Source organism: Phyllobates terribilis, unplaced genomic scaffold, assembly GCF_046119375.1.
Source record: "Phyllobates terribilis strain yellow unplaced genomic scaffold, ASM4611937v1 Scaffold_7__3_contigs__length_470593459, whole genome shotgun sequence".
Classification (NCBI taxonomy): Eukaryota; Metazoa; Chordata; class Amphibia; order Anura; family Dendrobatidae; genus Phyllobates; species Phyllobates terribilis.
The window spans coordinates 304,291,913-304,307,064 of record NW_027362767.1 but is presented as its reverse complement, the minus strand read 5'-3'; positions in this window follow the sequence as shown (position 1 = coordinate 304,307,064).

Sequence of the window (15,152 nt, the reverse complement as noted above, 5' to 3'; positions counted from 1 at the left end):
CAGACCTGTTTCCAATCTTCCCTTTATCTCTAAACTCCTGGAACGTCTGGTCCATTCCCGTCTAATCCGCTATCTCTCAGACAACTCTCTTCTTGACCCTTTACAGTCTGGTTTCCGCTCTTTACATTCTACTGAAACTGCCCTCACTAAAGTTTCTAATGATCTACTAACAGCTAAATCTAATGGTCACTACTCCCTGCTGATTCTCCTGGATCTCTCTGCAGCATTCGACACTGTGGATCACCAGCTCTTCCTCACTATGCTCCGCACTATTGGCCTCAAGGACACTGTTCTCTCCTGGTTCTCCTCCTATCTCTCTGACCGCTCCTTCTCTGTGTCTTTTGCCGGCTCCTCCTCCTCTCTACTTCCTCTTACTGTCGGGGTTCCTCAAGGATCAGTCCTAGGCCCCCTTCTTTTCTCCTTATACACCGCTCCTATTGGACAAACAATCAGTAGATTCGGTTTTCAGTACCATCTCTATGCTGATGACACCCAATTATACACCTCTGCTCCGGACATCACCGCTGCATTACTACAAAAGACCAGTGATTGTCTTTCTGCTGTGTCTAACACTATGTCCTCCCTCTACCTAATACTGAATCTGTCAAAAACTGAACTCCTTGTCTTTCCTCCCTCCACTAACCTACCTGTGCCCGATATTGCCATTTCCGTTTGTGGCTCAACCATTACTCCCCAGCAACAAGCCCGCTGTCTTGGGGTCATTTTTGATTCAGATCTTTCTTTCACTCCTCACATCAATTCACTCGCTCGTTCATGTCATCTACACCTCAAAAACATCTCAAGAATCAGGACTTTTCTCACCTTTGACTCGGCAAAAACTCTTACTGTAGCTCTTATTCATTCTCGTCTTGACTATTGCAACGCTCTACTTATCGGTCTCCCTCTTACTAAACTCTCCCCTCTCCAATCCGTCCTGAACGCAGCAGCCAGGATCATATTCCTCGCAAACCGCTACTCAGATGCCTCTTCCCTGTGCCAGTCATTGCATTGGTTGCCCATCCAATATAGAGTTCATTTTAAACTCATCACGCTTACCCACAAAGCGATCCATGCTTCAGTACCCCCCTACATCTCCTCCCTCGTCTCAGTCTACCACCCTACACGTGCCCTCCGTTCTGCAAATGACTTGAAACTAAAATCCTCCATAATCCGAACTTCCCACTCCCGTCTCCAAGATTTCTCGCGTGCTGCGCCAATTCTCTGGAATGCACTACCCAGGACAGTTCGATTAATTCCCAATACCCACAGTTTCAAGAGAACCCTAAAAACACATTTCTTTAGACTGGCGTATCACCTAAACACACTCTGTCCATCCCAGCTTTCCCCCATATTAAAATCTTCTTCAACTTCAGGTTCAAACCAACCATGCACATAAAAGCCTCTGTCAGGACTGCACACATACTGGCTGGCGACCAGTCCATGTATTATTATTTATCCTATTCAGTATATCAAGGCTGCATTATACAATATATGTACTTTTTACCTTTTGTGTCTCCCCCACTTCCTCATAGACTGTAAGCTCGCGAGCAGGGCCCTCACTCCTTTCGATATGAGATATGTGAACTGGTAGTTTGACAGCCGAGCCATCCATCGTGGTTCCATGGCTCCCAGCTTGGCTGTTTCAAGATGAGTTAAGGGGTTATTGTCAGTGTAGGTAGTGAACTTTCTGGAGGCTAGGTAGTGTTTGAACCTTTCTGTGATGGCCCAGACCAAGGCCAGGAACTCTAACTTAAAGCTGCTATAGTTCTCTGGGTTCCTCTCGGTCGGGCGGAGCTTCCTGCTTGCATACGCGATTACTTTCTCCTGGCCATTCTGCTTCTGACTTAGGACAGCTCCCAATCCTTCATTGCTGGCATCAGTATACAGCAGGAACGGTTGGCTGTAGTCAGGGTAGGCTAGGATCTCATCACCTGTCAGGATCTCCTTCATTTCTTGAAATGATTCAGCCTGTTCTTTACCCCAGTGGACCAGGGGATTTCTTCCCTTGGGGGACTGTCCTACCAGGAGGTCTTGCAGAGGCGCTGCTCTCTTGGTGTAATCTTTTACAAACCTCTGGTAGTATCCTATCAGTCCTAGGAACTGACGCACCTCCTTGAGGTTCTTTGGCTCCGGCCATTTCTGGATGGCAGTGACCTTCTCCGGGTCTGGTGCTACTCCCTCTGGACTGACAATATGCCCCAGTAACTGTACCTTTCTCTTGAGCAGGTGGCACTTGGAGGGCTTCAACTTCATCCCATACTGGGACTGGGACTCAAATACCTCCGCCAGGTGCTTCAAGTGGTCCTCATACGTCTTGGAGTACACAATCACGTCATCAAGGTATGGTAACACAATCTCGAAGTTGTGGTGTCCCAGGCAGCACTCCATCATTCTCTGGAATGTTCCGGGGGCATAGCAAAGTCCAAACGGCATACTGTTGAACTCGCAGAGTCCCATCAGGGTGGTGAAGGCCATCTTCTCCCGATCCTCCTCAGCCACTGCTACTTGCCAGTACCCACTAGTGAGGTCAAGGGTGGAAAAGTAATTTGCAGACTTTAAGGCAGCCAGGGATTCCTCAATACGGGGTAAAGGGTATGCATCTTTATGTGTAATGCGATTTACTTGTCGGTAATCTACACACATTCTCATGCTTCCATCCTTTTTCCTGACTAGAACTAGGGGAGCTGCCCAGGGACTACAACTATCCCTTACTACCCCTGCCTTCTTCATGTCATGCAACATCTCTTTGGCTGTCTGGTAGTGTGCTAGAGGTATAGGCCTGTACCGTTCCTTGATGGGGGGGATGGTTGCCTGTGGGGATGTGATGTTGTACCCCCTTAATCCTCCCAAAGTCAAGTGGGTGTTTGCTGAATACCTGCGCGCATTCCTGAACCACCCAGTGTACTCCCTGTTTCTGGTGGGCAGGAGTTGTGTCTGTCCCAACATGGAGCTGTTGACACCAATCCTCCTCCTGTGTTGTAGGGTCATTATCCTCCACTTGGTCTGGGGAGGTTAAGGACTCCGCCGTGTGAATAGAGTTATTATTAGAGATGAGCGTTGTTCGACTCGAACTGTTCGCCAATCTCAAATTCGAACTGTTTTGGGCGGTGTTCGAGCCGTTCGGCGAACACGAACGATTTGAGAAAAATTCGGCTGTTCGAGGTTATGTTTGATAACTGTTCGTGCACCAAAATCATAACTGGATTTTTTCTCAGTAATGATGAAAATTAATGTTAATACGCAGTTTGAGTGTACAGCGAGGTGGGGGAGGGGCAGGGGATGGATCTCTGCAGGAATAATGAAGATCTCCATTTTTTTTCTCTTTCCCGCATTTACAGTGGGGAGGTGTAATCTGTCAGCCTATCAGCAGCGCACACATGGAGCGAAGTGCTTTTTTTCACACAAGCAAGGGCATGTGTCATTGGCAGTGTATGTCACATGTCCTTGCCCTATAAGACCAAGCCATTTTCCCCGTCGCCACCATTTTCTCACTGCTGCAGCTGCGTGTTAGACGGCACCGCTGTTGCTGTGTGCGTTATACCTTGTTAATTTCAAGCCAATTTTCGCACAAATCTACAGATAGCTTGGGAGTAGGGAATAGTTGTGATTGCAGTCTTTTTAAGGACTAGGTTACAGCATTTCCTACGACTTTTATCAGGCAGGTCTGTGCTCTTAAATAGATAGATTGTGGGAGTAAAGACTAATTGTAATTGCAGTCCTTTTCAGGACTAGGTTACATCAGTTCCTATCAGTTTTTGCCAGGCAGGTCTGTGCCAGTGCTGTGCAAGTTTTTTTCACAGCATTTGGCTGAATCTAGCAAAGCTAATCCTTTTTGGCCTATTGCAGAGTGTGTTAGTCAGTGGAGTAGCCTATCTGTGTTGCAAGATATACCACCTGTGTATAGAATACCAATTTTTTTACTGCACCTAGTGAAGTAAAATCTTTTGGGCATAGCATCATTCTATTAGTCCATCTATACTGACCTCCATCAGGTTGCAAATTGAATATAATTTTTTTCTGCATCTAGCTCTGAAAAAATATTTGGGCTTCTAGCAGTGTGTGGGACTTGTTCTATTAGTCCATCTATACTGACCTCCATCAGGTTGCAAACTGAATATAATTTTTTTCTGCATCTAGCTCTGAAAAAATATTTGGCCTTCTAGCAGTGTGTGGGACTTTCTCTATTAGTCCATCTATACTGACCTCCATCAGGTTGCAAATTAAAAATAATTTTTTGTCTGCATCTAGCTCTGAAAAAATATTTGGCCTTCTAGCAGTGTGTGGGACTTTCTCTATTAGTCCATCTATACTGACCTCCATCAGGTTGCAAACTGAATATATTTTTTTTCTGCATCTACCTCTGAAAAAATATTGGGCTTCTAGCTGTGTGTGGGACTTGTTCTATTAATCCATCTATACAGACCTCCATCAGGTTGCAAACTGAATATAATTTTTTTCTGCATCTAGCTCTGAAAAAATATTTGGCCTTCTAGCAGTGTGTGGGACTTTCTCTATTAGTCCATCTATACTGACCTCCATCAGGTTGCAAATTAAAAATAATTTTTTGTCTGCATTAGTGTTGAGCCACCCCCGTAGTGTTCGAGTTCGGTTCGGTTCGTCGAACACCCGTGTGTTCGCCGAACTGTTCGTCGAACTGTTCGTCGAACACCTTCGAACACCGTTAAAACCAATGGCAGGCAAACAAAAACACATAGAAACACATAGAAAACACCTTCAAAGGTGTCCAAAAGCTGACAAACTGCTCAGAAGACACAACTAACACATGGAAAAGTGACAAGTACATATAGTCATGCGAAAAGAAAAGAGGTGGAGGAGTAAAAGGAGGTGGAGACACAGATATAGGCATGTCATGCCCTTCTAAAATCCAAAAAGTGAGAAGCCGAGACGGCCAGTCCGCTCCTGCCCGTGCCACCTCCGTGTCGCCGGGTTTGTGCCAGAGCCGCGGTGAACCCTGACGGCCAGCCCCCCTCTCCCAATACTGGTGCCTGTCCGCTGGTGGGTCGAGAGAGCCCCCCTGTGGTGGAGGCAGCTCTAAGCTTTTTAATTTAAATTGTCCCTCTAATTTGAATGAATACACTTTAAATCCATTTACAAGGATCTATTGGAGGGCAAGTCTCATGCCAGCAGCCGCGTAATTCCAGCTCCAGTAGCGTCCACTAAAGCTGCTGCAGTTAAAAAGCTTTTATAATGATCGAGCTCGGCTGTCCACCGCAAGGCATCCTAGTACCAGTCCCAGCCCCTATGCCTTGGGGTGCCTCCTGATGTTCTTCACTAAGTATCCCGTGGTCCCGAAGCATTTCCTTTGAAAAAATTAAGTGTCCAAACTACAGGTGGTGTAGCTTGCTTAACAGCCGGGATAATCCGCTGACTAGCAGACACTGCTACTAGGCACAAAGTATTTCCTGGGCTAGATGCAGTTAAAAATTTGTAAGTAGATACTCTCGTTGGATGCTGAGAAAGCATTCCATAGAGTCTCCTGGCACGCCATATATGATTCTCTTAAAAAGCTTGGGGTAGGGGTCTAGGGGACCCTTTTATAGCCAAAATCACGGCCCTGTATCACAATACGTCACCTAGGCTGAAGATAAATGGAACTGTAGCACCGAGGGCTCGGTTGCTACAGACGTATTGCACCTCACCCAGAGGTGTGATATCTCACTCTCAGATAAGGATGGAGTGTGGATCAGGACCCGACACCTGCATGCATTACACCACATTGCCGTGGGGCAGGGCGACCAATATGTCCCTGAGATGGGCACGACAGTCCCTGTCCCTGGCTGGAGTGGGGGGAGGGAACACTGAGGAAGGGGAACCCTGCAGTGCAGGAGCAGGGAGGAAGCAGTTCCTGGGTGCATTGAGAAGGGAGTATAAAAGGTGGGCACCATCTTAGTTCAGTGCAGAGAAGTCTGAGCAGAAGTGGCAGGGAGCAGGGGCTCTGCATGAGCTCTGCTCCGGAGGCGGGCCTAGTAACAGAGGCCCAGGCCTGCAAGAGGGAGAAGGAAGGAAGAGGAGCGGAGAAGGCTCCAGGAACGAGGAATGAAGGGATCCCAGGGGTGCGGACGGGCGAGTCGCCACCGCACGCCCGAATCCACCTGCGTGGAGGGGTCAGGCCAAAGGGGGAGACCGGTCCCCGAACTAGTGGAGGCAGGAAACGACCCTCAGCTAGAAACCGGAGGCTCTGACATTTTATGTGGCGCAGCCCCTTGCTCCACCCGCTAGGAAGGCACCACATAGGGTCAGGGAAACTGGCGCCAAGTTTACCAAGAGGAGGCCCGAGGCAGCCGGACAGAAGTGTTGGTAAGAAAGGCCAGACAAAGGACACACAAAGGGGGTCCTGTGAAGCGCTCCAAAGTTATCTGGGAGTTGTCTGAGCCCCTCACCTGGTGAGCACAGTACGACGTGGGCAGCCGTTACCTGCAGACGTGGTCTGGATAATAAGAACTGTGAGTAAAGGCCCTGAACTGCATCACTGACTCCGTGTCGTTACTGCTGCTGCCCTGCACCATCACTCCCATCCTCCGCATACACTGCCCTGAGGCTATACTCCTCCCGTGGGGAGTTATGCTACGCTCTGCTGCACCCACAACACCAGCCTTAGCGGTCTGCCCTGTAGCGGCGGTTCACTCTGACCGCAATCCACGGGTGGCGTAGTCGGACATTTAAACATCAAAACCACATAAATAGTTCCGCCACTGGTTTGACCGCCCTGAGCCACGGAACCGGATCGCCGCCACGAAGACTACAACCACCAGCATCCACCAAAAAGGGTCCGGCTCCGGGTGTCCCAAGGCCCAGGGGGTGCGTCAGAACATTTTCATCACCTTTCACAATCACCAATGGGACAAGGCAGGGATGTCCTCTGTCCCCTCTCTTATACATCCTAGTGACGGAGCACCTGCTCTCATCAATTCGCCATAACCCCAATATTAGGTGGATTGAGGTGGGAGGCACCGAGTACAAGTGCTCTCTATTTGCTGATGATGTCCTAGTATATATCACTCAATCACATATATCCATCCCTGCTGTTATGGCTGAAATAGATCACTTTGTTACATGGTAAAATTTTAAAATCAATGCAGCGAAGTCTGAGGCCCTCGATGTCTCCCTCCCTAAATCCATATAGGATTCCATCCAGTCCAACTTTCCCTTTGCCTGGCCCTCACAGGGTATCAAATACTTAGGAATTCCTATTCATAGAGACCTCTCCCATCTATGTTATCTTAATTTTGGGCCCTTTATTGAACAATTCCATACAGACCACGGTTGGCAAGTTAGAACTGTAAGATTCACTACGTGAACCACTGGTGTTTTGTGGAAAAGCACATGTACACCGCGTTCCAAATTATTATGCAAAATGTGTTTAGGAGTGATAAGGGAAGAATTTGTTTGTTTGTCAGTTAAACTCATTGATGGTGATGTGTGTCAGGGCTCTTTATATCACTGTAAGCAATTGCAGACACCTGTGCTAATTAGTTTGGCAGGTGTGTCCAATGAAAGGCAAGACTACTTAAGAAGGCTCTCTCACATTATTAAGCAGCCTACATTTTCTGCCAAAATGGGAAAGAAAAAGGATGTGTCGGCTGCTGAGAAGCAACAAATTGTGGAGTGTTTAGGTCAAGGCATGACTACAATCAACATTGTGCGATGATCAGGATGAAGTGTCTTGGCAATCAAGAAGTATGTAGCTGATTCACAGTACACACGTGTGCGTGCTGATAAGGGCAAATTGAGGACTCTTTCCTACAGGCAATTACGTCAGGTTGAAACAGCAGCGGCAAAAAAGCCTTGTCATAGCAGCAGACAAGTTTTTGAAGCTGCTTGTGCCTCCAACGTCCCCCGAACAACAAGATGCAGGGTCCTTCAGAGGTTTGCAGCTGTGCATATGCCATCCTGTCGACCTCCTCTATCCACTTCACACAAGCAGAAACGGCTCCAGTGGGCCAAACATTACATGAAGACTGATTTCAAAACTGTTTTGTTCACGGATGAGTGCCGTGCAGCGCTCGATGGTCCAGATGAATGGAGTGGAGGATGGCTGGTTGATGGACACCCCACGCAAACACGGCTACAGCGCCAACAAGGAGGAGGTGGAGTAATGTTTTGGGCTGGAATCATGGGGAGAGAGATTGTCGGCCCCTTTAGGATCCCTGAAGGCGCTAAAGATGAACTCCATAATGTATGTGGATTTTCTCAAACAGCACTTCCTGCCATGGTTCAAGAAGAAGAACCGTGTATTTCACAGCAAGATCATTTTTCTGCATGATAATGCACCATCTCATGCTGCACATAAAACATCTGCATCTCTGGCTGATATGGGCATAAAAGTGGACAAACTTATGGTGTGACCCCCATGCTCCCCTGACCTCTACCCCATTCAGAACCTTTGGAGCATCATTAAAAGGAGTGTCTATGATGGCGGGAGGCAGTTCACATCTAAGCAACAGCTCTGGGAGGGTATTCTGTCCTCATGCAAAACAATTGAAGCAGAAACCATCCAAAACCTGACAAATTCAATGGACGAGAGAGTTCAGAAGCTCCTTTCGAACAAGGGGTCCTATGTGAAAATGTAACATCACCTAGAATAAAGTTTTGAGTTGAAAACTGTTTGATTTCAGTTTCTAACAACCTGCTAATGCTTATAATTTCAAAAATGACCATTTTTTTGGTCTTTATTAAAATGAAAAGGTTGATCGAAAAGTTTGGGGGATCTAAGAGTGTGGCAACCCAGTAGTCATGATTACTTCGAATTCTGACAATATGAGGGTCATGCTGCAGGTAGTGCAGCAAGAAGGCACTTATGTGTCTTGCGCATCTCCGAGCCCCAAAATTATTTTCCGGGCTAGATGCAGCTAAAAATTATTTTTAATTTTAAATCTGGTGAAGCTTATTATAGATGGCCTAATAGGATCAGTGCTGCACACTGCTACAAAGCCCAAATTATTTTCCAGTCAAGATACAGATAAACATGATTAGTAATTTGAAAGCTTAAAACGGTTGGTAGGGTGATTTTAACCAATCATCAAGCTTTTACTCTCCCCAGGATGACACAGGGGTAGAAAAGTCGTTTCGGATCCATGATTTGTTCATCTTTATGAACGTGAGTCTGTCTACATTATCAGTGGAGAGCCGCGTGCGCTTATCTGTCAGCACACCACCAGCAGCGCTGAACACACGTTCAGACAGAACGCTGGCTGCGGGGCATGACAAGATCTCCAAGGCGTAAGTGGCTAGCTCCGGCCATTTATCCAGATTGGAAGCCCAAAAAGAGCAAGGGTCCAGTGACACAGTCGTGGCTTCAATGTTTACTTGGAGATACTCCTGTACCATCGTCTCTAGGCGTTGACTATGTGTCAGACTTCTTGTCTCCTGTGGCCTTGCAAAGGATGGGCTAAAAAAGTGGTGAAATGATTCCGCAAAATTGATGTTACCAGCAGATACTGTGGTTCTGTTACGGTTTGAGTGCTGAACACTTGACGGTCCCACGGTTGGCAAGTTGGAACTGTGAGATTCACTACGTGCACCACTGGTATTTTGTGGAAAAGCACATGTAAGATTCTGCAACAGTCTCTGCTGATACTCCTGCATGCATGCATCCCTTTCTATGGCAGGAATAATTTCTGCAAATTTACTTTTGTACCGGGGTTCTAACAGTGTGGCAACCCAGTAGTCAGGATTATTTCTAATTCTCACAATTCGAGGGTCATGTTGCAGGTAGTGCAGCAAGAAGGCACTCATGTGTGTTGCGCATCCAGGAGCACCAAGTCCCTGTTGTGTTGGTGGCGAGGTAGCAATCATGCTTCCTTCCTCTGTCCTCTCCCCCCAACCTCGCACAACAGAAATGTGATCAAGGTCTCCCTCATCTGATGAGTCTTCCATCAGTTCGTCCTCCACTTCTTCCTGGGCTCCTGCACCTTCCTCACTAGTTTGGCTGCTACCATGCGCCCTGGTAAAATCATCTCCCCCACCCTCACATGCCTGCCGCCTTGGTGCTGCCGACCGTCTGGACCTTGCAGATGTTAGCCCTTCCGCATACAACTCCTCCTCCTCTACTTCCTCCACCTCCTCTTGTGCCACCACCTGATTCCGAATTCTGTTTAACATATGCTCCAGCATGTAAATCACCAGAATAGTCATGCTGATAATGGCATCGTCAGCACTAAACATCTTCGTCGCCATTTCAATACTGTGCAGAAGGGTGCATAGGTCCCTGATCTGAGACCACTCCTCCAGCGTGATTTGCCCCACCTCTGAATCTCGTTGGCCCAGGCTATACGTCAGAACGTATTGCACCAGGGCTTGTCGGTACTGCCACAGTCGCTGCAACATGTGCAGAGTTGAATTCCACCGGGTAGGCACATCGCATTTTAGCCGGTGAAGTGGCAGGCCCAACGACTTCTGTAGAGATGTAAGTCGCTGAGCTGCGGGATGCGAACGGCGGAAGTGAGCACACAGCGACCGTGCCCTCTGCAGAAGGCCATCTAGTCTGGGATAGTGGGCTACAAATTGCTGGACAACCAGGTTCAACACGTGAGCCATACAAGGCACGTGTGTGACATTGCCCCGGCGAAGGGCCGCACCCAGGTTTGCAGCATTGTCGCACACGGCCTTCCCTGGTTTCAGGTCCAGTGGAGACAACCATTCATGAAATTGGTTCTCCAGAGCTGACCACAACTCCTCAGCTGTGTGACTCACATTTCCCAGACATTTCAATGTAAAAACTGCCTGATGACGTTGAGCCCTACTGCCAGCATAGTAAGGAGGTGTGCAGGATCCCTTCTGCGCAGTTAGAAAGCTTGTGGCATGACCAGACAGCCTTTGGGTGCAGGTGGAAGACCGAGAGGAGGTTGAGGAGGCAGAAGCAGTGGAGGAAAAATGACATAAAGAGGATTGACGCACAACTCGTGGGGACGGCAAGACTTGGACAGCAGCCCCTTGTCCTGCTGTCACCATAGTTACCCAGTGCCCAGTCAGCGACATGTAACGCCCCTGTCCATGCCTACTCGTCCAAGTGTCTGTGGTGAAATGCACCCTGTCACACACAGAGTTTCTCAAAGAAGCGGTGATGTTGTGTGCGACATGCTGGTGGAGCGCAGGCACACCTTTCTTTGAGAAGTAGTGCCGACTGGGCATCTGGTACTGGGGCACTGCGACGGACATAAGGTCTCGAAAATCCTCTGTGTCCACCAGGCGGAAAGGCAGCATTTCTGTAGCCAAGAGCTTGCAGATGGTGAAATTCAACCTCTTAGCTTTCTCATGGCTAGGAGGAAATGGTCTTTTACTTGTCCACATCTGAGGGACCGAGGGCTGGCTATTGTGCTTAGACGGCGTTGATAAGGGTGTCCCCGGCAAACTGCCGGTCTGTGAGGAAGATGCAGGCGGACATGTTAGGTTGCCTTGATCCAAAGGTGGTGCTATCGATGTCGGACAGCGCTCAAGACCAGCTGGTGTTACCACCTCCAAAGAAAATGATGACCTGCCAATCACGCTGGCTGTTGCGGGTAAAGAGGTGGCAGGTCTGCGCCCCAAAACAGGTGTGACTGCTGTCCCCCCAGTCACAGAGGATGAAGAGGCCGCGGATGCACAAGATATGGCAGACGGTGGTTGGCCCGGCCGGCTAGACCGCATTGTAGCACACTGAGCTTCCCACTGCAACTTATGCTTCATGTCCATGTGCCGGTTCATGCATGAAGTACTCAAACTATGTATTTTTTGGCCTCTACTTAGCTTTTGCTGACAAATGTTACAGATAACACGAGTTGGGTCATCTTTATCAATCTGAAAAAATGCCCAGGCTATGCAAGGCTTAGCACTGATGCGACCTGAAGAGCCACCACGACTTGTGGTGAGAGGCAGAGTTGTGCTTGAGGATGCAGTTGTTGACGTGCTTCCAGTACTACGTCTCTGTCCAGGAAGGCGCAACCTGACCTCGTCGTCACTAGCATCTTCCTCCACCTCCTCTGCTGACCTCATCTCTTGGCTGACTGTGGGTTGACAGTAAGTGGGATCTCCAACCTCATCATCATCACCCTGTGCGTTATCACACCCGTCGTCCTCAGAGCCAACCTGTTCCTGCCCTGACAAAAAACTAAAGTTGTCACTCCAATCAGGTATTTGAGTCTTATCATCGTCTTCCTCATTGTCTCCACCAACAGGAGTTACAGTTTGGGAATGAGGGTCTACATTATGGTCAGAACCTTCTGCGTCTGGTCCTGGATCCGACTCATAAAGATTCTGGGCATCAGTGCAGATTATTTCCTCGTCTGGACTCACAGAAGCGCTGGAGTCGACCTCTGATTCCCAGGCTATAGTATGAGTAAACAGCTCTGCAGACTCAACCATCTGTTCTACCTCATACTCAGACGGGCAGCTGGAGATTTGGGAGCTGTGAGGAAGCAAGTGCGATTTGGGTGACACCTTTGAGGACTGGAGTATTTGTGATGTTGAAGTTGATGTGGAGGAGAGCCCACTTAAAGGAGCACTTGATATCCGTTGAAGCACCTGCTGTTTTTGTGCCTCATCTGGAATTTGTAGCAATTGGCGTGGCCGTAAGAAAGGGATCTTATCACATTGTCCGCTAAAAGAAGTAGACATTTTAGTTTGGCTGGAAGATGGTCTTTCTTCTGCACCTACCCCACGGACACAACCTTTTTTCCCCTTCCCAACACGCCTATTCCCCTTTCCACCAGCAGCAGGCCTTTTTCCACTCATTTTGGTGGTTAACTAATTCACAACTCTGGAGTTGTTTGCACAAAAAAACAATGGATGGTAACCGAGCAGAGCTGAGTGGCCAAACTGTGGTATTAGGCCAAAACTATTGGCTGGGTTAGATGCAGAAAAAAATTATCTTTAATTTGCAACCTGATGGAGGTCAGTATAGATGGACTAATAGACCAAGTACCACACACCGCTAGAAGCCCAAATATTTTTTCAGAGCTAGATGCAGAAAAAAAATATTTTTAATTTGCAACCTGATGGAGGTCAGTATAGATGGACTAATAGACCAAGTCCCACACACCGCTAGAAGCCCAAATATTTTTTCAGAGCTAGATGCAGAAAATTTTTTTATTCAATTTGCAACCTGATGGAGGTCAGAATAGATGGACTAATAGACCAAGTCCCACACACTGCTAGAAGCCCAAATATTTTTTCAGAGCTAGATGCAGAAAAAAATTATTTTTAATTTGCAACCTGATGGAGGTCAGTATAGATGGACTAATAGACCAAGTCCCACACACCGCTAGAAGCCCAAATATTTTTTCAGAGCTAGATGCAGAAAAAAATTATTTTTAATTTGCAACCTGATGGAGGTCAGTATAGATGGACTAATAGACCAAGTCCCACACACCGCTAGAAGCCCAAATATTTTTTCAGAGCTAGATGCAGAAAAAAATTATATTCAATTTGCAACCTGCTGGAGGTCAGTATAGAAGGACTAATAGAACAAGTCCCACACACTGCTAGAAGCCCAAATATTTTTTCAGAGCTAAATGAAGAAAAAAATTATTTTTAATTTGCAACCTGATGGAGGTCAGTATAGATGGACTAATAGACCAAGTCCCACACACTGCTAGAAGCCCAAATATTTTTTCAGAGCTAGATGCAGAAAAAAATTATTTTTAATTTGCAACCTGATGGAGGTCAGTATAGATGGACTAATAGACCAAGTCCCACACACTGCTAGAAGCCCAAATATTTTTTCAGAGCTAGATGCAGAAAAAAATTATTTTTAATTTGCAACCTGATGGAGGTCAGTATAGATGGACTAATAGACCAAGTCCCACACACCGCTAGAAGCCCAAATATTTTTTCAGAGCTAGATGCAGAATAAAATTATATTCAATTTGCAACCTGCTGGACGTCAGTATAGAAGGACGAATAGAACAAGTCCCACACACTGCTAGAAGAACAAATATTTTTTCAGAGCTAAATGAAGAAAAAAATTATTTTTAATTTGCAACCTGATGGAGGTCAGTATAGATGGACTAATAGACCAAGTCCCACACACTGCTAGAAGCCCAAATATTTTTTCTGAGCTAGATGCAGAAAAAAATTATTTTTAATTTGCAACCTGATGGAGGTCAGTATAGATGGACTAATAGACCAAGTCCCACACACCGCTAGAAGCCCAAATATTTTTTCAGAGCTAGATGCAGAAAATTTTTTTATTCAATTTGCAACCTGATGGAGGTCAGTATAGATGGACTAATAGACCAAGTCCCACACACTGCTAGAAGCCCAAATATTTTTTCAGAGCTAGATGCAGAAAAAAATTATTTTTAATTTGCAACCTGATGGAGGTCAGTATAGATGGACTAATAGACCAAGTCCCACACACTGCTAGAAGCCCAAATATTTTTTCAGAGCTAGATGCAGAAAAAAATTATTTTTAATTTGCAACCTGATGGAGGTCAGTATAGATGGACTAATAGAACAAGTCCCACACGCTGCTAGAAGCCCAAATATTTTTTCAGAGATAAATGAAGAAAAAAATTATTTTTAATTTGCAACCTGATGGAGGTCAGTATAGATGGACTAATAGACCAAGTCCCACACACTGCTAGAAGCCCAAATATTTTTTCAGAGCTAGATGCAGAAAAAAATTATTTTTAATTTGCAACCTGATGGAGGTCAGTATAGATGGACTAATAGACCAAGTCCCACACACTGCTAGAAGCCCAAATATTTTTTCAGAGCTAGATGCAGAAAAAAATTATATTCAGTTTGCAACCTGATGGAGGTCAGTATAGATGGACTAATAGAATGATGCTATGCCCAAAAGATTTTACTTCACTAGGTGCAGTAAAAAAATTGGTATTCTATACACAGGTGGTATATCTTGCAACACAGATAGGCTACTCCACTGACTAACACACTCTGCAATAGGCCAAAAAGGATTAGCTTTGCTAGATTCAGCCAAATGCTGTGAAAAAAACTTGCACAGCACTGGCACAGACCTGCCTGGCAAAAACTGATAGGAACTGATGTAACCTAGTCCTGAAAAGGACTCCAATTACAATTAGTCTTTACTCCCACAATCTATCTATTTAAGAGCACAGACCTGCCTGATAAAAGTCGTAGGAAATGCTGTAACCTAGTCCTTAAAAGGACTGCAATCACAACTATTCCCTACT